We start from the raw sequence: 24,734 nt of genomic DNA on the forward strand, positions 1-24,734 counted from the left end.
CAGCAACACATGTCCAAGTGAGCGAGGTGCCCTGCTTCTGAGAGACAGATCAGAAATAGGTAAGACTCCCCAATTAGGGAGGTGAAACTATATCCTTTTGATATTTGTGTACATTATTAAATCAAAAGCAATAGAATTTAGCAACTGGTGTATTTTTTGTTATCCAGGTCATCTAGAACAACCCATTTTATGAGGAGCACGCAAGATTAAAGAAAAGGTATGAGTTGTGCCAATTGCTAAATTACACATTTTTATATACTATGGAAGTAATGCATATGCAATATGCAGTAAAATTAGAATGAACGTTTATCCAACCTTTGTACAGAATCCAAAAACAACTAAGTGAGAGTGGATAAAAAAAGTTTGGAAACATTTTTCCAAAAGGAAGAATTTAAGAACAAAGCCAAGAATACAAGGAAATTGCAACACAGGTACATTTATAAATGGTTTCAAGCGATACGAACAATGTTTAAATTATATGATGCATTTACATTAACCTTCATTTATTATCATTATTATTATTTTCTATTTGCTTATAACCGTCCCTGAAGAAGGTTATATAAAGACCAAAATGCATTGGACGAAATAATCATTGCAATAGGCCTACCGTAAAGTGGTTTTGAACAATAAAGAGAACTATATTTGAATGGACAAAGTTGTTGAAGAATCTTCAATGAACATGAAAATATATTGTGAAGAATCAAAGAAATAACTAGAGTGGATTTCCACGTAGGTCCTTCCAGCCAACTGGGAGAACCAACCCAGTCACTTGTTTATAACTCTAGTCACTCCCACATTAGTGGATATACACAGCTCCCTTATAAAAATCTTCAAGTCTTCCCATTCAGTAGATCTACATGCAGTAGTGCCCCAATTATCTGTAATAAACTGGCAAATGTCACCCAATGAAGCCCTGAATCCAACATCCTTCAGCATCCGATTGTCAAACTTCCATGTTGGTATGAGCGGGGGAACCTCTCTACGAACCAACACCACCAGAAGAGGCAAGTGGTGTGATAATGACCTATCTAAGTACTCGGCCCTAGACAACCAATCCAACGTCTCTTCCCCCCAGAAATGCATAATCAATTTGAGAATAGGATCCTTGGACAGCAGAGAAGTAAGTGTAGCTACACTCAACCCCATGGCGCTCCCTTCAGGCATCTCTCAGACAGAGGTCACCAACCACATGCACCAGAGTTCTCGTTGCCGCACCAGTTGGCCTAACTGTGGTACTAGCCACATCTAACATGCCATTCAGTACACAATTGAAGTCCCCAAGCCAGACATCCCTATGGCGCACTAGCAAGTCCTGCAAGCCGTGAAAAAACTCAGCTTGAGCTACATTAGGGGTATATATCCCAAGCAAGAACACCACTGTCCCCAGTAACCCCACTCAATCCCCACAAATCTGCCCTCCTTGTCCACCATAGATTGCAAAACCTTGAACAACATGGCGTCCCTAATCCAAACCAGCACTCCCCTGGCATAAGTAGAGAATGTAGTGCCAACCACCACCCCTCGCCAGCATTTCTGAACTTCCTGCAACCCGTGTGCATCCAGATAAGTCTCTTGAAGGATAGCCAAGTCAATTTTGTGCCTATGAAGGTACAACTGGATCTTGCCCCTTTTAATTACATTTTTTAACCCTCTCACATTCCAACTGAGTAGCCTCAACATAGCCATTCCACACATTGACAGCAGTTTGTATCCACCCCGCTAAGATCCCGCATCCATTCAACTCCCTCACAGATCAAACAAGTGAACCATAAACCAATAACATCCCATCCCCACCCCAACCCAGGGCGCCTCCCCATTATCCTACCCCTCCCCCCAAACCTCCCTCAAGACCCTTTTTTTAAAAAATATTTTGTATTAAAATGTAGTTTGTTCACAATCCTTTAATTTATAGCATTTACGTAATTATTGTTACATCCTTAACTGGTTCCAAGATCGGTGTTACTGCTTCAGTCTATCTTCAATTTCTTTTCGCTGGATTGTTAAGCTAGATCTTTAGTACTGTTCCAGTTACTTTATTATTGTTCCATCTTTGACTGGTTCTGAGCTCAGTGCTGTTGCTTCAGGATATCTTTAATTTCTTTTCGCTGGATTGTTAGGATAGATCTTCATAATACTGTTCCAGAATTGGACAATGGTAAAGATCACTTTTGTGTCTTTTCCTAGCAGGATCTGTGCCCATCTTTCCTCTGGTTCCGTCTAATACTCAGATATCCTCAAGAAGTTGCGGAATTCGTTTCTCTTTTCTGTCAATGCGAGGCATTCTATCAATAAATGATAGAACATTTCTATCACTCCTGTTTACAGAAACGGCAATGTTGTAACGTTGGCGGAATCCTCTCGCTTTTGCTTGGAGTTCTCTTGTCGGGAGTAGATTTAAGCAAAGTTTCAGGAATGTATCGCAAATTGCTTGGTCCAGAAAGATTATCAATTAGTCTGGAAGTTGGTTGATAGGTCTTACGTTTATGTCACAGGTCAAATTGAGCTGTTATCTTGCTTTTTGCTGTAAGGTCTTTATCCAATCATTATGTTGGATCATTTGTTTTGCATATTGTGGACGTAATGTCAGCATTTCTAGCAATAATTCTTCTTTCTCCATTTTCTTTGCTATTTCTCGTTTCCAGACATTCAGGGCTTTGACATTCATGGGATTTGGCTTGTCCCAGAGTACTTCAACTGCTGGTATATGTTCTTCGCTCGTCACTTTTCTATAGAGGTCCAGTTGTTTCCACAGGACCATGGACTCTATGGATTGCGATCCTAGTTCGAAGCAAATTCTTGGCATGGGAAAAGCCGGGGGAAGGGCGAGGACTTTCCTCCAAAAGGTGGCTTCATGTTTTTGCCACTTTGTATGCTGTTGGTTAAGCATTGTTTCACTGCCAAAGGTCAGGATGGGGACTACCTTTTTGTCTATAAAATGGCATGATTGGTTTAAGTGACAATCCAAGGTATTTGCAATGGAGTTGTCGGGCAAGCGATGGTGCCTTTGTATCGGGGTGTTCGTTCCACTCTTTTTCGTCTCGTGATTAGTTGATCAGGACTCCTAAATATTTGATGGTTTTCACTACTGATAGGATCTTCCCTCGCAGTACAACTTTTGGAGTGCTTCCTTTCGTGTTTGACGTTTTTGTTAACATCATTATTTTGGTTTTAACAATGTTTATTTTCAATTTGTTCTTCTTCATGTAGTCCTCCATCTTTGTCACGCTAGCTTGTAGTCCTCTGGCCATTTTGTCAAGCAGTACAATGCCATCTGCATACATCATGACAGGCAGTGGCACTGAATTGATTTTTGGTGGATTCATTAATGTGGAATATGTTTGTTCTTCGTAGTCTGACATGTATAGATTGAAGAGTGTGGCAGCTAGGGGGCACCCTTGCTTCAATCCATTCCATGTCTTTATCGGCCTTACTCCTTCTTTAGACAACCTGATTTGGATCGTTGTATTCGAGTAAAGCTGTTTTATCTGCTCCAGGATTTCAGATGGACAGTTCCAATGTAGCAGCTTATTTATAGCATTTGTCTGTTTACTGCGTCAAACGCCATTTGTAGGTTGACAAATTATGCAAATACTTGGATTTTCATCATGATGGCTTCTTGCTTAACCAGATTTAGTAGGAAGTGGTTACATGTTAGTGCCAACTTTTTGGATGAATCCTGTTTGCCAGACAGCCTGTCTGTTATTGTTCTTCGCCAAGGATGTAAGTTGTTTCAACAAGAAGGAGGCGAACAGCTTTCCCAGTGGATCCAGCAAGGCGATCAGTCTATAGTTGGCCGGGTCCTTCCTGTTGCCTTGCTTGAAAATTGAGATCCGTGTTGCCACTTTCCAGGTCTTTGGAATTTGTTTAGTTTCCACAATTAAACTGAATATTTAGACAACAACGTTTGTCCACTCCACTGGAGCCATTTTTATGATTGTGTTATAAAGACCGTCCAGACCTGGTGCTCGAGAAGCGTTCAATTTAATGATTGTCTCCAGGATGTCTTCTTGGCTCCAGGCTGGTTGCCATTTCTCCGATGTTCTGTGTGCGTCATAGCTGTTGAAATGGCTCCTCTACTTGTAAAGGTGTGTAAAGTGTTTTATCCACTTTAGTTCCGGGACATCCTGCATTAGGAAATCTTTGCTTTTTGAGTTGGGGTTCAGCAGAGACCATAGGTTTCTAGAGTTTCTGTTTTTGACAGCTGCCGGAATATTTTCCGCATCGGCTTGTTTTAATGTCATTCTCATGGACTTAAGCCAGTTATTATAACGTTGTTTTACTGTTTTTATTCGCTGCCTGCTAACTTCGTTATCCTGCTTCACTAATTCTCGCACTTTTTTGCAAAGTTCCTTCTTTTTCCCCCTGATTTGGATGTTAAAACAGTGTTTATGGGGAAACAGTGCTCTTTGATTCCCTGTTGCAGGTTGTTGGAATGAATGGAGGAGCCATCCTTAGTTCAGTTTTGACATCCCTTTCCAGGCAGTGTTCCTGAAATTATCTGACAGCTGGCCTATTTGGTTTGGTTTTAACCGCAGTCTGTTCAGTCCGTTAGTTCTAACAGTGGCAGTAAATGGTTCTTTGTTTGCAACATACTTTCATCCCATGATATTGTTAATTGATGGTGGTCGCTGTTAAGTGAAGGTATGTTTCCAATATTGGTCATGCAGACCTTTATACCAGATGATACATACATGTAGTTTATTATGGCTGAGGACTTGCCTCACGACCAGGTTGGTATTAAGTGACCTTCTTTATTTGTTGCTTTGCCAGTTAGCGTAGGGTTTCTCATTGCCATTTCTTTTGTCCATTTAATTTCGTAGGCTCGAGTAGGTGCCCTTTTGGATCGTATAAATTGATGTTCAAGTCACCACATAGAATGAATTCCATGTTATTATATTTGACACTTGCTTCATCCATGGCCGTGAAGACGTTGTCAAGAAAGATAGTGTCAATAATTGCCATGGGGTTCCAGTAAAGGTTGAAGATCCACACTGTTTTCACTTGTTTGTCTTTCTTTTGATCTGTGTCGTTTCCTGGGGAATCATCTACTAGTTTTATGATCGAACATTGGGCCCATGGATTCAGATTGCTTGAATCTAGAATTTTCAGATGTGAATCGACCTTTAGCATTGTCAGCATACCAGATGAAGATCTGCCTTGTTTACGAGCAATAGCTGGGTTCATATGGGTAATGAATCCATCGCAAATTGGTTCAAATCCAAGCCATGTTTCTTGTAAACATATCATGAGATTTCACAAATTCTGGGATCGTCTGCTGGAAGAGATGGCCAGGTCCTCAAGTGTTCCATGAACACAAGCGGGTGGTCTGTTGTGCGTCTAATTGCTATGCACAGCTGTTTTTTCTGGCTGCCCTCCAATTGTCATCCTGATCCATATAAAATGTTTAGTAAAGTTTGATCTTGGCATTCTACTCGCCTTACCCGTTACTTCTAGTTCATCTTGTATTGATTGTTCATGTGTCGGCTTGGTTTATTTTCCATCAACCTCCTTTGTAGTTCTATGTGAGTCAGCCACATGCCGTTCTTGTTTCCTATGTGCTGGCCTCGCCCCTTCGTTGGCGTTGTTCCATCGTGCTTCTCTGCAATCGAATCCTAGCCCATAAAGATGTGGTTCTGTTTCTGAAATGAGTTTCTTTGTGTACTCGGATTGTAGGTCGATCTCAAATTTTTCCTGGGTATATTCATCGAGAAATCGGACCAGCTTGATGTCTTCCGATCGTATTACTTTAAGCTGGGGTATAACTTGAAACAACCGTAATACATTTGTTCTGTTTAAGATCAATGTCTCCTCTGTTGTTTCAATTCGTTCTATTGTTATTCTGTTTGGTGTTATATGCTTCCGAGGATCCAGAAATGTCTGTAATTGCAAGTCGGTTCCACTCCAGCCGTTGATTCTTTCATAGTGTTTTCCAGTCTTCATGGCTCTCAGTCCTCTGGTCGAGGCCGCCATGTACATATCGTACTCGTGTCGCGTTGTCAGACTCTCCAGCCCTGCTTGTTCATGTTCAGATGTGAGGTCTATCACTGTCCCTTGGGTCATCACTGTTGATTCTAAGTCGGCATTCGAAATATCCACGCAGGAGAGTTCGACCGATATAGATTGAATCGAGAGGTCATCCTGATATTGATTGAGGATTATCAAGGATGCATCGTTCGGATCTGTCTCTGAATCTATTATCAACACTGAGGCCTCTCCTGTGTGTGTCGTTAGATTCAGAAAATCTTCTTGTTGGATTTACTCTTCAGGGTTTCATTGCTGTATTTCAGAGGCCGGTTTATTGACCCGGGTGTGGAGATCTCCGTAGGTTTGTTTCACAGCTTTGTTTCTTTGTTTATCTGTGAGAGCTTTTTTGCTAGTTTCTTTAAGTAGGTTCGTCTTTGTCGTTTGTAATTTGCATAAGAAGGCCCTCGAGCCTGTTTGCTTGTTGTTGGTTTTTTCCATTTCTCTTTTTTCTGAGGAGCTGGCATGTTGCGTTTTGTTGTCGCAAAGATATCAAAGGGCTCAAGCTGAATCTTTGCGGCTGTTTGCTGCTTATCCTTCATGGATTGACTCTTTCAAAGGTGGCTTTGATGTTGTATCGTCCTTAGTTACTAAGTTTAAATTGTGTTTCATCGATTGTTTTATCTTCTCAATCTCCCATCTGATCTAATTGTTGTGCATTGTATTCATCGCGTTATCAGATGTTCTCTTCATCAGAGTTGTTAACTCGATCATTATTTGATTTTTATCAGCTCTATTGGCTCTTGCAATGTCAAAGAGTCTTGTTTGCCACGTTACACTCGCCTCTGCTTCTGCATTTAGGCGTTCTTGGATTTTTGTGATGAAGGTTTCAAGGTAAATCTGCTTCTATCTTTTGATCTGTGTTCTTGTACTGCACCACTAACCCAAAGGCCTCAGGGCCCACACAGGAGAAAGGAAAAGAGACAAACAACAAAAAACAAGAGATCCAAAGAGAATGAATAAGGGCAAATAATGTTGCTTGGTCCTTCGTTGCATCGATTGTTGCTTCTTGTAAATTCAGAAAGGGAATCATGGCCTGTGTGGTAGTCCAAATGAGCATGTTCTTCAAATCTAACATGGTGGTCGGACTATTATCTCATTGTGCATGCTCTATTGTATCACACTGGCATTTATTGTCATTATTACCATGTGTACGCTGAAGGTGTGGGGTTTCATTGGCACTTCTCCCGTGTTCACTGTTTTGTAACACCTGGTCGTTGGTTGTTCTATGAGGTCAGTCTTGCTGTAGGGCTGATTGTTGATTATTTATAGCTCTTCTGACCATTGGCATTGATGTAATTTGGGGTTCATGCCTCCTTCGGATCATTTGGTGCACCGAAAACTTCTCTCCTTTTCTTGTGACTGCTCATGAGAGTTTCTGTTTCGGTGATATCTAGGGAAAGGCGCACTACGCACGTGTTTGATGGTTGGTTCATCTGGAACGAATTGGCTTCCGCTTTCATTCCTTGGGCGAACATTCTTTGCCACCCTTGTTATGTCAATGAAAGAAAAAGCTCTAATGGCACGTCACCTCTTTTATCAGGTGCCCATGTATGCTGCTCTTTCTGCGTGCTCTTCACAGGTTCTTGGTTGTGTTGCTGTTCCAGCTTCATGTTCCTGGATATTATTGTTAATTTCTCTTGGGGAAGCTTTCGACAGTTCGTTATCACTGTGTTTGCATGAGGATGTGCCATCATCTCGAGCTGCAGAGCAGTTTGAATCTGAGCCTCATTACCGTTGGCCTGCTGGGCGTGCACTGCCATTCCCTCTTCTCGGTGGTTGCTTGTCTCGTCAGCACTGCACCCCTGTGGTAACGTCTCTGGAGGCATCGTCATCGAGTCCATGAATTCTGGGTTAGCTTCAGTTTCGCTATATTGGTGATTAGGGAATCTTTGGTCTGGGCTTTGCGCTCTGCTCTATCTGCTTGCGCGTCTTCATGTTCATCGGGCAGTTTGATAGAATTGTCTCATTCTACTTGTGGTATGTTTTCCGGTGTGGTCGTGCTCGTGCTAGCACAGTTGTGTGGCGCGGGCTCTAATTCTACGTTTCAGTCGGGAAGTATGTGTCTTTCCGCCTCTTGTGCCGTTGCCATCTCGGTTTTCTCTGTCATGTTGCATACACTTGTCATTGAGCCCCACACCAGGTTCTACATGAGCCGTCCCTCTCCCTTCGCGTATGTCTGTAATCTTAGCCACGATTGCACATGCATTCTCAAGTTGCGGAGCCGGGTTGTTTACACTCACCTTCGGTTCTGGCTGCATTTCTTGTGTAGAGGAGTGTTTCAACGTCTTGTGTAGGGATTTGGGTACCAGCTGTTCCGCCATCAGTGGACCTGTTATGGGCGGAGGCATGGTCATTTCAGTAGGATCCTCCTTCCCACACAATCTGGTGCGCGGACTTGTCTTGTTTGCCATCTTCTTTACATTGGTAATGTAGTTCTGCTCCGTTTTGGGAAGGTGGTAGGGAGTCGGGTGCAGACGCAATGGTATTCTTTGATCCTCTCTTCCCGGTGTCGACTGTATTTCTTTCACCACTGTCGGGTCGTGGCTCGTGATCCCGCAGAGCACGAAGACCCAAGGACTCTGTGACCAGACTCCGCGGCCGCTCACGCAGGTTTTAAAGGATTGACTGATAGTCAGCAAAAGTGGGCTAGCACACTGGATCAGGAAAGCAACAGAGTTGGCCCCCAAAGACTCTGCGACCAGTCAAGACCCTTTAAAACTGCAGGTCCCCCCTCAATCCTAATTTCCAACCAACAAGGCCAGTTACAAAGGTGAAGGTAGAACGTTTGTGGCGTTTCACTCCCTTCGGCTCAGGGTGGATACCCCTATGCAAATACCAACATTGTGCTCCCATAATGCCCAGAGTGGTCAAAACCCATTAACACCTTGTGCCACCAACATTTCTCAGTGCCCCAAACCCCTGCACAAGTAAATAGACCATCCGAGTACACAGGTCAGAGAGTGATCCCACCCAACACCCCATATTGCAGCCCTCAGCCATTGTTCTCTACATCTGTAGGACCTGTTCCACCAGTCTCCACCACATCGAGGACAACACTGCAACCGGATCCAGCCAGGCCCCCCTTCTGCCGGCTCTCAATCGTGCTATCTCTAGACACCCAGATTCTCCCAGTGTTGTCGTCTATTGTTGATTTCTCCGGTTGGCGGGAAGTGCTCGCTCCACTCATGCCCCATCCACGGCCACTCCCACGTTGGGTGGCCTTCTTGCCCCAATTCTCAGACTCCAACCAGTCCCATACCTTGGCCGGATGTTGAAAGAAGTGGGATTGGCCATTTGCAAGTACCTCTAACTTCGCAGGAAAGAACATGTATTTCAGACCCAGATCACTGAGCCTTCTCCTAACACATCATAGGATTTGTGCTGTTTTTGCACCTCTGGGTGAAATCTGGAAAAACCATGATACACACACCCCCCCATCTTGTAAACTGAATGCGTGCATCCTGTAGAATTGTGTTGCAGTCTCTGTAGTGCAGCAGTTTTGCCACAATTGGTCTTGTAGGAGCACCAACTGGGGGCTGCCCTCTCGTTACGCTGTGTGCCATCACAAAAGTAAACTGCATTTATAGTCCTTTGACCTTTAGCACATCCCCAAAAAGATGTTCCATGTATAGTTCCATACTAGGACCCTCCTTGCCTTCTGCAATCCCCAGGATCTTTATGTTGCTACGCCTGGTTCGGCCCTCAGCGTCCTATGCCCGATTCTCAAGGGCTCTCATCGCCGTTGCAAGCGCATTCAACCTAACCTGCAGTACCGTGACCACATCTTCAACTTTGCCCACCCTCCTTTCTGTTTCTGTGACTCCCACCCATCTTCTTGAGGTCTGCTTGTACCAATGATAACTCCACTGTCACAGTCTGCACCTTGCCCTGACGCGATCTCCTAGAGTCTTGAATGGCTGCCAGTAATTTTCCCATGGTAACTGTCTCTTCTGGTGGAGCCGGGTGGGGTCCACATAAGTAGACATTTTCAATTGAGTTTGCTTGTCCCTACCACCCATGCACTGCTCCAATTCTTGTTGGCCCGTCACCATTTTCAAGCGGGCCCCTACCTTGTGCACTGTCCGGCACCCAAGGCGCTATCCAGAGGACCCCTTCCAGCCCAGTCAAGATAGGTACGTCTTCAGGTGGGCCGCTCTGTGATGGAGCAGATCCTGCATCTCCAGTCCCACCAGTCAGGGGATTTGCAACTCGTTGGCCCAGGTAGCCCCAAACAACGACCACAGTGCACAGCTCACCCAACAGCCCCAAGCCAGCAATTAACCTTCCAAGCTCCCAGGTCCGCCCTTCCAGCAGTGCCGGTCCAGTTAGCCCTCTACTTCAGCTCTCCCTCCATCTGCAGCACCTAGAGACCACTGTGCAGTAATAGTTGTGTGCTATCAGTAGCTCACTAGGGCCCCCCAGAGCAGCATAGCTCCACGGCCTCACCTAGCCACATAGGCAGACTCGGGGAAACAAGGTCTGCCAGTCGCTACACAAAGGCCCTCAGCCACCTCCATCGCTGCACCACAGCCCGCAAGCCGATCGAGACCAGAGACATCCAGCTCCCCGTACTGAGCCAGGCAGCCTCAGCGTGTTGGATTTCGCGGTGGGATCCGTACTTAGGGCCACCTCAGCTGCAGTCTGGGCTTCCTGCCCGTTAATGGCTGGTTGTTTAGGGCAGCTCCACGGCAGTCTGCGCACACCTTCTTGCGGACCCAGCGGATGCTTCTGTGCCCTCAAGGGGTGATCTCTCTGTGCTTCAACCTCCCAGATCACTGTTCGCTGTGATCCACAGGCAGCTCCAGGCACCGGGCATACTCCAGCCCCCGCTCCTCTGCCTGCCTTCACAACTGCGCGCACCACAAAGCTAGACAGACGCCTTGCAGATCAAAGCTGGACCGCTGGCCTCAGCTAGTGAACGCTCCTCCGAGCCTCATCAATCCAGGGGATTGCCGATTCATGGAAGGCTCTGCACTTCACCGAGTCTGTGCATTAGCCGACACACCACAGGGACAGGATACTGACAGGATTTGCAGGGTCCCCACTCTAAGCCTTACAGAGCTCACAGAGACCCGCCATCTTTGTCAGGCTCTCCAGCGCCACCCTCACCTTCAATTGCACCTGATGAAGGGAGCCTGGGTCCCTAACCTTGTTGTACTGATGACACTACTCATAAAGAAACATTGTTTTACTTTTTGAACTCCTGTGGAATCGAACTTTTCTTTCTATCATACATATTGAAGAATTAATGGATATTCTTGCCTTAGATATAAATAACAACGTTTCTACCTATTTTTGACTGAATATTCAGTACCAAGGTGTAAAGGGAACGGGAGTATCCGAGACTTTTGGATACTTTTCTGTTACACCAACACTTATAACCAGCTAACGCCGTCTCTGTGCTGTCACTGCACGAACTTCAGCTCCCTTCTGCCCCCTGCGCTAGTATGTACTTGACTACCCCAAAAGACACTTTCTGCTTAGCTCCTGTAAGGAACCCAACTCTTTACCATGGGCCTACACCCCAGACCAGCTGTGCCACTATAGCAATACATCTTGTTATAGCAACCAGCGCAGACTCCTCCTTGCTGCTGCTCTTCAAACTCACTGCTCTCATACCTTATGCAGCCAAAAGACCAGAGGCGACGCCAGGATTGTCTAACAAGTGGTGCCTGAAGCTAATGTAGTTGGGCCCACTGCAGTGACATTAACATCTGTAAACACCCACACAGCGCGGCTGAATGGGCATTTGCAGATTTTGGGTGGGCTTTGGCCTCTCGGACCCTACCCTGTCTAGGCACCTGCACAAGACCTCTGCAGCATACAGCTTACTCGCTTATAATACTGGTATTGGCGAGTAAGAATTGGTGCACTGCATACCTGTGTAGAATGCAGGTGGCGAGTGACTTTTATGGCTAGCTAGAAGCTGGCAAGATGTTGTTTTATTTTCCTTCTCTTTCTTTAACCTCCCCAAGGTAAGTGGGTTTTACGAGGGAAGGTGTGGCGGGAAGGGAATGGTTGGGTGGACGGCCGTCCCATAATTTTGCTGGGGTGTCCCTATTTCAGGGGGGCATTTTGCGCACAAGGCCTGCCCGGTACACGTAAAATGTTTTCGTTCCTAGTCAGCAGGATAGGCTTGTAGCATTACCAGCTCAACACTTCCAGGTAATATCTGAAATCTGAGCGGAGCACAGCCGCTGCACCTGCCCCTGCCGTCTCGCTTTATACCAACAAGCATTGTACAGAGCATTATGCAAATGACATGGGCTGGGCAGCATAAACCTGTATGTTTGTGCAATGACTCACGCCGAGGACTTTAAATTGCAGTTTCTTCTTTGTGGGTACAGATTTCAAACCCAATAAGATTGTTGAGAATCATACACCTTTACAGGCTGCTATTGTAACATTCTATTCGGAAATTCAAGTCCTAATCATTATTTTTGCTAAAGTATGTATTAGTATGTAACTTTCTCAGGTAGTGTCTTAGTTTTTGTGTACTTTCTGGGACATGCTTGACAGTAGCTAGCATGCCTATATTGCACTGTTGGCTTATACATGGAAACCTCGAGCAATGATGCGCTGGAGAAGCTGGTCTGGTGATGTGCCTTGTAGAGTAGCTTCCTGTACTGTGTCTTCTGATGTCGAATGTTTATGTACATTAAGGGATCTGCAATAAATTGTGGCACTACAAATCTGTTCACCTAGCGGACTCGTGAAAGTTAGTACCAGTCCTGGCTGACGGACCCTTTAGGTTAAATAACTTCTGCTAAATGTTCAAACCTACTAATGTAAAGGTTTACCTTTCTTGGATCAAGAGCACAGAACCCAGCAAAATGTCTTAATCCAATATATTTGAGGAAATAACGGTCCCAACGAACTCTTTCAATTAACAGTGCAATGCTAAACAACTTACTGTTAGTTGCTACAGACTCCTAAGATGTATTAACCTCTGTAGAATTCTCAAACTGGCCTTGGAACAATGACCTTCGTGAAAGGGGCCCCTAGGGGTCCCTCGTGCAATGGAAACAAGGCAATAACCATACACGAAAAGATGCGCCAGACACGAGGTTCAAATTCCCAATGCTAGGGTTTATTGCAAGCAAAAGATAGTATCAATTGGCCAATTCTGATCTCACGTTCCGCGACGTGAGTTTCCTAGACCTCGAGGGACGCAAGAGAGCGAATTACGTACATCAGTTACATATATACAAAATGCATATCATACAATCAGCAAAGTCATGTTCAACACCCCTCTTTATTAAGTTCCTTTGAACTCGGGATGACGATGGACATATCCGACGAGTATGACGATTATAATGCTTTCGATGTCTATTCTAGTAACAATGTGCAATTAGAAAGTGCGGAGGCATCTTTTAGAACACGGTGGTTCTGTTCTTGGAAGCAAGCTGCACACGGGGGAAGAGCCACATTCCAAGCTTTGCTATCTATGAGGTACTATTCGTGCCCTGGGAGCCGACACGTTCTAAAGGGTTTTGCGAAGGGGGGCCGTAAGAAAAGCATAATTCTAGACTTTAACTGTATTATTCTAACATATTCTACCATCGTACGAGACTGGCTGGCAGCTGTGAAGTGATTAAATGCCCTGAAGCTTCCTCCCAAGGCTAGAGAGGGAGCGTGGGCATTCCTCTCTGGGCTACTCATGAGGAGTTTCAGCAAACTCTTCAGTCCCGTGACCTTGTCCTTTCATATTCAGACACCAATGTTAACAGTTGAGCAGAGTAAGCAGAATCCGCAAGAATTGCAAGCTGCAAAGCAGTTTTTTAGACAGAAAGCAATGAGCAATGGTTAACAAGCAAAATGGCGATTCTTGCTACATTTAAAATGGCCGCTCGTCGGTCAAGCATAGCAGATTATATTTCTATAATTGGTGCATAAGATGGTTGGCCCACAGCCATCAAGTTACATCTATCATTCAAATGAAGGGTATTCATTTTTCCAGATTGACATTAGCAACAAATGAAACTAATGCTTTAACCAAATGAGCTGACGTGTGTGGTTGCAGTTTTGCAGGAGAAACTCTTCTGGTGCGGAAGTCTGCTTTTAGTGACTATTTGTGGGAGGAGGGATCAAACCAACTAAAAACTCCAACACAGTGTGAGGGGCGAGATGTGTGTGGTTTCAGTTTTGCAGTTTGGCTGGGGCGGCTGGAGTGGCAATGGTGACCCGGTTGCAAAGATCATGGATTAAGCTTGTGAGTGGATGGGCAAGACCACCACGCTCAATTCTGTGGTCTATGTTTGAGAACCTCAGGGCTTTTCCTGTCCTTTAATACTGTTACGAATTTGAGCATACGGACTATGAGGAGTGGGGGTCGTATTATCTGACTCATAGCCTGAGACACAGTCCTGGGGGAAACATCTGTGGCAGGAAAACAGCCATGGTAACAAGTGAGGCCGAAGTGAAAAAATTGTCCACAGATTAATTTAAGTAAGGATTAAGCAACACTTAATTGGAGTTGTAATGGGCCAGCCTCATATGTATGATCTCCGGGGTGGGAACATTTCAATGGCTCAGCTGGGGTGGCGGGCTTATATCTCGGATGACATGTTGAGAGCTATCAATCTCCCTCTCCCATGCTCTCCAGAGGATGGCCAATCTCGGAGAGTGGTCACTGGGTTGAGTATTAGGATGGGAGAAAGCACGGCTGGGGCAGAAGCCAGAGGGGCAGAGCACCCACATGACGTTTTAACCAAGAAAACAAATGACAAAATCACGTTGTTCTATTTTTCTAAAGAGGCTCTTAATGAAATGACAAGTGCAAGAGCGTCGCAGAGTATTGGTGATCAGTTGGGTCCTTCTAAACTCCTTGTGCAGTTTCACCAGAGGTCAACGAATGTCAGATATCTCTCTGTCGCACAAATAACTTGGTGGATTTTATGGCTCAAGATACTTTAACTCAGAGTAGTGATAGGTTTGCACAAGAATTAGAATAGTTTTTTACTCTTCCTCCCCCCGGCCCTCTTAGACCCATTGATATGGCCATCTGTTGCGACTCCGGGAACTAATTTTCGACGGAATACACCTACAAATGAGACAGTAATAGAAAATAACCAAATCCTTTGCATTTTGGTTTCTTTGTATGAGGGCCTGAAGACTGATGTTAAGGCTAACTCGGGGGTGCTTGAAGTATTAAAGCTCTCATCAAGGGGTACGCCATGGCGCATGATTCCTGCCACAAACAAGTAGTGATTGAACAAGGGGGTGTTAATATATTGAAAATGAGAGTAACCATGTTGACAGAGTGCCATCAGATTTGAAGTAAGCAAACAACATTAGTTCTGTGTTTATATCCACTAAATGTGTGGGAGCGGTGTCATTAATGGGGGAGAGTATTGTCACCTACTGTTGCGTCCCCAATTAAGCTTGAGGATGATGTAGTTTTTGTTAAATCTTGGCCACAAGTGGATAACACCTCTAGGGAATTTGATACAGAGGTTTCCGGTTTTAATGATAAGTCGCTTTTACCCACTATGGTGACCTACACATGCCAAAAAAATGAAAAATCATGTGAAAAAGGCTACTAGCCATCAGCAGAAATCTAGGCATATTCATGCAGAGAAGGCCAACAGCCGTTCAACAAAACACTTTATAAGTTAGTTTCCAAATCAACCCACTGTTAGAGAGTTTATGTCCAAAAAAGAGAAAAATGTAAACCTCTCACCAAAAGTAAACCACACAGAATCGATTGTAAAATCAACGTGTCTCCAACAACTGAGAGAAGTCATTAAGCATGGTAGTTGTAAACAGACAATGATTTTGACTGAGTATGGTGGAGTGGGAAATACTGACGGTAGAATGGAATGCAATTGTTGTGCCTTAGATACTTTAGCTTACGTTGATGGTTTGCTATTCAGTAGTCCCTTGCCACCCCAAAGTAGCGGGTTGACTGGCAACCTTACTAGAGATGGGCGTGGGAAATGCTCTACCACAGGGTTGGCAGGGGCCACTGCAGGTGTCGAGACCAGGCAATTAGCTATGGGAAGGTAAGGGCCAGCCTCAAGACGATTTTCACTTGCTGCTAAGACCCTGGATGTATCAAAGCTAGACTCTGGTAATGGCCCAAGAACTTTGGCACCGCCTCTAGTAGTTGCAGGGATGGTTTGGGTTGGGTGCAGGAAACTACCTGTATGTAAATCTCCAAGTCAACTGGCTCTTGACTCCAGGCGGGGTGTCCAGCCCGAATGGGTGGAATCGGCCATGATATTACTAGTGGGACAAATTTTGCAAAACACAAACAAAGTAACAAGCGTAGTTGCTCGTCAATCCGCCCTGAAGATTTTCCATATACAATCGTTTTTTAAAGTGTTCTAACAGAAAATAAAAGAGTTATAATGAGATGAACTACGATTTTACATCTATTGTCAGGAATTCCTAGTTTGGCGGAAGTCTCATCTAATGATATAAGTAGGGTGGATTTTATCGATCAGCAAAGGACACAGTGCTCAATATCAGCCTTTAACTCAGGATTTGTTTTTTATTGTATTTTGAGAGAAAGAGATAACATTTGAGTATCTGGTTTTGACATTTCACGCTTGAATAAAAGAGAGTGGGACCATGACACAGATGAGGGCGGGGTGGTGGACGAGCAGACACCAAGAGCGGAAATAGAATATTTGAAACAAAAAATAGAACACTCTGAATCTACTAATAACTGGTCTTGGTTGCTGAAAGCTATGCACCATAAAGGAGCATAATGAAGTTATGGACAACTATTAGAGTGCTCAAATTAATATGTTATCATTAAATACTAGGGGCCACAGGTGATTGATCTCTTCTCCTGAACTGGGCCATAAACTTCAAACCTTCTGGATCATAGCCTTACACGAAACTTGGTTAACCATCCCTCCATCGTTTGGTTATGCAGTGTTTTTTCAATCAGCAAACAAGAGCTCATTGATCGTCCATATGGTGGATTGTTTACGCAAATTAAATCATCCAGAATAATTGAAAAGGCTGGATTATTTGATGTATGTTGGGGTGTGTTGGCAACGCATATGAGGTTGTTGAAAGAAGAGCCTCTGAATTTGTTAGTGATGAATGTCTACTGGTGGGAAATATTGAGGACATGCTTAAATGTATCACTGAATGCATTTCTGAATGGAATAACTGCTACCCCGGAACTCATGTTATGTTGATGGATGATCTAAACCCAGACTGTACACCCAGAATACTGGTAAGAGATTGGCAAAAATGGACAATGGAGCAAGAATAAAAGAGGGAATGGGAGGCGATGGTTTTGTTAGGGAGGATTTGGTTTGGTACCTCTGAATGATTGTGTTAATTCTCCCACACATTTAGTGCCAACATGGACAAATGAACATATTAAATCTACAGTAGACTACGTGTTTGTGGATGAATCTTTTTCCTCAAATTGTGCCAAATTTTAAGTTATTTTTACCCCATACAGTGATTATACCATGTTGGAAACTTGTTGTAACATGAATCTGAGTGAAGAGGGACCACACTCAAGGTGTGTGAGAGACCTCATTTAATGTGGCGGGTAACCAGATTTCCTGGTATCCTAAGGGGGTTTTGAGTGTCAGTAACCATCCAAACACTCTAGCTGAGGATGGGACATTTCTAACCTTCACACCTAATTTTGTAAACATTTTAGTCGAAACTGGGAGAGCGGCAGGAAAATGTTAAAAAAAAAGGAAGAAAGGTACACTGTCATGCATACAATGAGGAATTTTGTTAGATGTAAGAAGGATACCAGATATACGTTCTCTCAGTTGAAAAAGATGAGGGCCATCTCTTTAGATGAAAAGCTAGGCAGAATTAATAAGTTACAGAAGTGCTATAAAAACTGTTCCAGACTAGGGCGAACAGATTGCAGAGAGATGCAGAGGTGATGTTAAAGTGTGTGAAAGAAAAAATACAAAAGCTTTTTGGCAATACATTAACGCTACTAATGTGACCAAACCCAACCATCAAATTAATGCAGTGCCTGAATCTGCTTGGGTGTCTCACTCCACCAAGGTATTCGAAGATCAATCTAGGGGTAAGTCGGTGGTGCCTCAGTGGATGAGTAATTCTGTAGATCTTGTCTCTGAGTGGGTGAGTAATCCTGTAGATCTTGTCCCTGAAGATTTTTCTTAGAAGGTACACAAGGTACTGACATAGATCAGTGCCTTGTGTGCACCTGGTCCAAACAGACTATCTTACCTTGTATTTAGCGGGATCGGACTGCATGAGCTGAGATCTTATCTGTACTCTTTGGAAATATTTTAAGAACAGGAGTGTACCTAGACACGTGGTCCACAGCTTACGTAGTCCCCCATATATAAACCAGGGGATCGATCCAGTCCTCTGAGCTACAGGCCAATCGCGATTCTCAATGCTGACTGTAAGGTATTTGCATCAATCCCTCTGTTGCATCTGGAGTTGTGGATAGATGCGACGGGTATCATGGGAAAATGGCAGATTGGTTTTAGGCGAAATATGGGAACCACTTTGAATGGTCTTGCAGTGAACCATTTATAAAACCCTGCCTGGACTGGGAGATATGAGAATATATATATGTCTCCTCGCTGGACCTGAGTGCAGCTTTTGATTCGGTGGAACAAGGGCTTTTATGGGCTATGTTACACTCATGGGGTATCCCTCCAGGATTGCTGAAATTAATTACTGGATTGTATTCAAACACAGACATCCAAGTGCGTTTGAATCATTCAAGCGATCTCTCACACACAAGTGTGACTGCCAGTGGTGTCAGGCAGGGTTGCGTTTTTGCACCCTCCCTGTTTACCTTCTATCTTGCAGGTACCGATAAACAGTTATCTCCTGCATCCTTTGTATCGCCTAAACTTCATAGTCTGAGATTTTGCTGGTTGGCCTATGCGGATGAGATTTTGCTGGTTGGCCTATGCAGATGATTATTTATTATTTGATTGTATCACGGCTGGCCTGCAGCGATTAATAAATGCTTTTGTGGAATTTGTAGAAGGTAATTCCCTGAAAATCAAAGGTTATCAAGCTAACTAAAATTAGGAAAAAGAGCAAATGTTGCTGGCATATTGGGAATGATGTAGTGTCTAATGTTAATTTGTTGTTGTTTTATTTGCGATTTTTTATCAATTCAGGGCCTTTGCTGTCTACTTGTCTTAGGTGGTTCAAAATTCAAGCCTCTAGTTTGGCCAACCAGTTGGTTAGGGTGGATACAAGATTTGGTAAATTCACACTGTAATCCGCAGTTCGTTCTTATGAAACCAAAATAGTGCCCAAACCTTTGTATAGCATTAAAACTTATTCTCTTATTATGTTATGCTATCTACCTGAATTGGAAGGGAAAAAATGGAAGAAGACATTGAGATTACCCAAATCACTGCTAATTGATGCTATCAGATATGAATTGGGGATCGTCTCACTAAGAGCGAGAGCACATTGGAGATTGTCGACAATGCGTAAAATTCGATGCCCGCTGGGGAAATCTTTGTATATGAATTTTAACTACATCTATTTGGAACAGGGTTGTGTTTGGATTAAAATAACCCAGGAACTGTGTATTAACATATTGGACACCCTAGGCAGTTCTTTCTCTGAATAGTTTTTTGCTCCAGCGAAAGTGAGAAGTACTTTATATCAACAAGACTGGATCAGAGCGCAAGAGTCCATGCATAAGTACCCCTCGCTAATCCATCTTCATTCCAATTATAGAACAATGGGAATATTTTGCCCTGTATCTTTAGTATTTATCCAGATAGAGTATTTTTCTCTGCTTCAGCTGGAATTTGATTTTGTCTAAAGAGATTTTGGATAGGTATGGACTGCTAGTGCATGAACAACTAGCCTGCTGTTTTTGTAAATCTGTAGGAAGTAGAGAGACACTTAGACACTGATTAAATGAATGTGACGATTTAAAAGGCCTAAGATCTTTATACCTAAAAAAACTCCTCTACTTTTCAAGGAGTGATAAAGCTAACCAATTATGGTTTACTTGTTTGGCGGGGCGAACTACCACCATAGTGGTAGCAGTTGTGGGATTCATTAAAGCACTGAATCTGAAAGAGTTTGCTGCTAACGGGTAAAAGGTGAAGTGGGTATTTCATTAATAGGAATGTGATTAACTGATTAAATACGTATGGTTTTACTTGTTCATAAATCCAATGAGATGATTTTAGAATTGATGTGATTTTATTTGATGAATTTTTATAGATTTTATTTATTTTAGCATTTATTAAGTGCACATAACCCTTAGGTATTTGGTTGCTGTTACAACCAATTACACATAGTTTATGGAAAGGCTGTGTTAGGCAGAATCCTGTGCAGTGCCCTTAGGGACCACTACACACAATTAAGACTTCAGGTGGTGATACAAGTTTTACCTTTGGTACAAGCCTGTACTACTATGTCATAGTGGTAACAGTGGCGGAGCAGCCATGCTTATCTCAAGAGTATATGAGCAGTAGCAGAGATTACACAAAGGGACCACAATTACTGTGACTTAAGCAAACACTGACTCAAGGTTTCAGGTAGAAAAATATAATTACATTTATTTTGAAACCATTCGTTATAAACGCAACACTGCCATTAAACTCAAATGAAAACCACATGTTAAAAATACTACAACTAACCAATTCACTTTGTACAGTAAGTCTCAAGGTAAGTACCCTGTGTTGACACGAACCGGTGTTAGGCACAAATACATGTTACTGCGGATACGATTGCGATCACTTTTTGACAGTTCGGTCTACTAAACAAACGCGTATCTGTGACATGAAGTGCTACCGGGGCAAAAACACACTTAGCACCTGAGATACCCAGAGGGAGTTGGAGGCAAAAATCGCAGGCAATATTTTGGTTAGGCAGGCAGAATCAAGAAACATTTAGTGACAGGAGTTCAAAAGTCAAAGGGCCGGAGCCAGGGTCGAAAGACACCGGGGCCAGTTAACGAAGATCACACGGTCTAACAGTTCACGATTCAACGGAGCCAAAAGTACTTCGATATTGTCAATGGTCGGAAGCAAAAGTTATAAGAAGGAGGGAAGACAAGGTCAAACCTTGGGAATGAAGAAAAAGGGATTCACCCAGTTTCCTCAACAGAACACAGTACTTTGTTTCAATGGTGGAGCTGGTGTCCTGGCAGTTGTTCCTGTTGGTTTCCCGCAGACCCACGATTCCTGGAGCTTTGTCGAGAAGGGAGGACGTCTGAAGGAGGGGGTCTGCACCACATAGGGATGAGGCTGGCAGGAGCGACACGGAATAAAAGGTGCGCTCCTTAAAAACAGCAGAGGCTCTTCAGGTGGCTATCCAGACCACTACAGCAGTGTGCAGCGATTTTGACCACGGAAGAGGATCCTCTGGCTGAAGAAGATGAGCTGGTTATCCCCACCAAGCTCAAGGGAAGAAGACTCCGGACTGGATCTTCTCTGAGTCGTTGAAGGGCAGATAGCTCAGGACAGCAGCAAGGCTTCACCGGGATGGGGTAGTTGCAGCAGCCGTCGTTCTCTCCGCTTCTCTTCAGTTCCTTGTAGTTCCAGTGGCGTTTCTCTGACTTCTAGCCGAAGAGACACGCCTTTTATGCGAAAAACCCCCATTCACGCAGCCTGGCTGTCAATCACCCAGCAGGGGGGTTGTCCAGCCCGGACAACTACCCTGGCCAATCATGACAAAGTGCGACTTGGGTTTCCTAGGTTACCCTGTGCAGGGGGCGACTACACCCCTCCCTCACATTCAGCCCACCTAGACACCCAGGCGCCTTGAGGAGGGCTTCTGGGCAGAAACCCACCAAAAGACTGTGAACAAAGAAGGCGAACCTAGTTTGCCGCGCAAAGTAAAACATAAGAAGGACTTTAACAAAAAGAAATGGTGAATAAAGCCTACCGGAGCCAAAAGAAAGAAGATTTGTTCAAGCGGGTTCATGTTCGATGCTAATATAATAGCCAAGAACAGTACCACGTTTATCTAATATAATCGCGATAGAAAAGTTAGGGTAGATGCCACTGCCACCAGCCAAGTCTAAATGTTAAAAGAGCGAAACAATGTTCTAGGAGGTACAGATAAAAAGGGATACGAGTTAACCTTTTCCAGTTCCATGGAATATGGGCTGTACTGCATCTGTGGTAGATTGACTAAGTAAAGTTAATGGTAGCTTTTCCCTTTTCTCGGGGACAGTAGTCGCCTCAGAAATGGAGTCGAATGAAGTCTCAAAGACAACCCTGTGCCACGGCACAGAAGGTGCTGTGTGACACACACTAATAAGGGGGCTACTGAAGTGGTGTACTTCAGAGTCCACAATCACAAAAACAGATGGAAACACACAGCAAAACACAGGTAAGAGTGGGGGAAAAGCTCTCACTCTTACCAAGTGGAAACAAAAATAAACTCCAGAAGTCCAGCAAAGCTGCTGGGGGACTCACTAGGTGAGGGGAAATTAGCCATAAATGAGAATTCTCCCTAACAGGGTGTATAGGTGGAACAAAGTCAGAGTTCTAGATGAGCAACTCTTCTATAGACCCAGTAGTACTGCTCTGCTCTTAGGTGTGGATGGACCGAATTCCATTGGTGCGTGCCCACAGGGGAAGCTGGAACCTCTGCATTTTGCTCGCTTGGATATTGGAAGCAAGAAGTAGGGAGGGGCAGAGTTAGAAAGGCATCTGTGTGTGATGGATAGTGTTTTGAGGATGATCCTTTCCTTTATGGACAGCCAGTGGGCATTTCTTCGAGACTTGCATATGTGCTCCCTTCGAGGGATGTTGAAGGCCGCATGGATCGTATTGTTCTGGATCACTTGGAGCCTGCGGATGTTGTGAGCCAAAGTGCCGGCGAAAAGGACATTGCAATAGACTAGCCTGGCTCCAATGATGGCTCTAGCAATAGTGAGGCAAATGTTCGGGGCTAGAAAAGCTCTGGCTGCATTGATTAGCTTAGTCGTATAGGCAGCTGAGGATGCAATGGCATTGACCTGGCTATATATTTTTATTTATGGTATTTGAAAATTGAATTTCTGTAATTAATTGTAATGTGTTTATTTTTATGTTTGTTATTAAAGGATGAATAGTTTTTTTTTTAACCATAAACCATTTTTTACCCTTTTGTCCAGTGCCCTGCAGATGTGCAAAGTCCAGCCCCATTAGAGCACTAACGCCTTAGACCTTAAGGTCTGTAAACAAGCCCCCCGCGCTCATCTAACACTACTCAGAAAACGAAGAATTAACCGAATGGCTTTAAAACTCGCTACTCATTATTATGCATCGCGTCCGCTGCTGTGAACAGTTGCCCCAACAATACTCTCCACGCCGCATACACATCTCCCTTTTACTTTTAACTGCAGCCCTACATTCGCATCATGATATGTTCACTATGTGTACAAACCTTCCAAATTAAAGGTGTGTACCTGTTACTGCTAACTCTCCTTCAGACAGCAGTTGGTTTGTGCTTGCAGGAGTGGTGTAAACATGATACTGTCCCAACCCTCTGTGTTTTTAAGAAACATATATTTATGGGACTCCACTTAACCTGTTTCAAATAAAACCTTGTGAAACAAATCAGACCTACATACTAAGATAGTGCTTGACCGCGGCACTGAAGGGCGCGTTTTACATTTCGATGGTGCACTGTTAATATGTGAAGTCCTTTGATGCAGTATTGAACTAACAGCATGCATTTAGGCTTACGAATACGTGCTCTGGACATAAGGCCGACTGCTTCTCAATTCCATGCTGTTGGAGCACCGCAGCAGGTGCAAAAAACACCATGAACTAAGAAGTGGCAGGGTAACACGAGGAGGGTGAATATCACTAAAGAGAGGAGCCCCCGCCCATCAAGACAGTAATAGAGTAAAGCATTTTTCCGAACTACCTCATGATTCAGGAAACTGAACACACAAAATTAATGGCATACATCAGCAGCTCCAGTTACCGTTTCCCAGTGCTTAATTTGGGAGGGAGGGGGGCAGGGGAAGGGGCTTGTTGGGGGATCAGCCCCAGCACTTAGTGGTGATTCCAGCTTCATTATGTTGTGGTATTTTGGCAACTTTATTATTTTAACTAGCAGTCTGACATAGTAATATAACAGTGCAAGGTACGAAATTGCTGAGAGCTATTTAGCGCCTACCTCTACCATACCAGAGCCTGGTTACCTTAAAACCAACAGCTACCAGGAACTACTTTTATCTCCCCAGTTCAAGTGGTGCCTTACAAGCATGCATATGTGACATCAACTTTGAGTGTTTGAAAATGTTAATAAAGAATAACTAGGACACATCTACGACACATTTATACATAATGGATTATATATAATAGCACAAAAGTGGGATACATGCTGAAGAACCTTGGTGCTATTATGTATGATCCATTATGTTTAAATGTGTCCTAATTATTGCTTTCTTTTTACAGAGGATTCCCAGCCTGATGCTCATGAACATACCCCATCGCCAGGCTGGGAATCCTGTGTAAAAAGAAAGCAGTTTTGCTTTAGACTTGAACTGCTTGTCTCCTCTATAACCTCTATAACCAATCATCGTCATTTGGGTCATACTGCCCCAGCCAATGACTTGTCCTAAGCTCCAACCCTGGTGGCCATCTTTAGAATTTTACACCATTTGCAGTGTTGGGAGTCCTTGCGCATTGCAACTTGAAATAACGGATGCTTACCTACTTTGCTAGTCTCGCGCCCAAATTTTCCAGTGGGGTGCCACCCAGCTGCTAACGTCCAAAGGACAATTCCTCTGCAACCTGACTCACAGAGGC

The sequence above is a fragment of the Ambystoma mexicanum genome, chromosome 6q (assembly GCF_040938575.1).
Source record: "Ambystoma mexicanum isolate Mex_15411 chromosome 6q, UKY_AmexF1_1, whole genome shotgun sequence".
In the NCBI taxonomy this organism is placed as follows: domain Eukaryota; kingdom Metazoa; phylum Chordata; class Amphibia; order Caudata; family Ambystomatidae; genus Ambystoma; species Ambystoma mexicanum.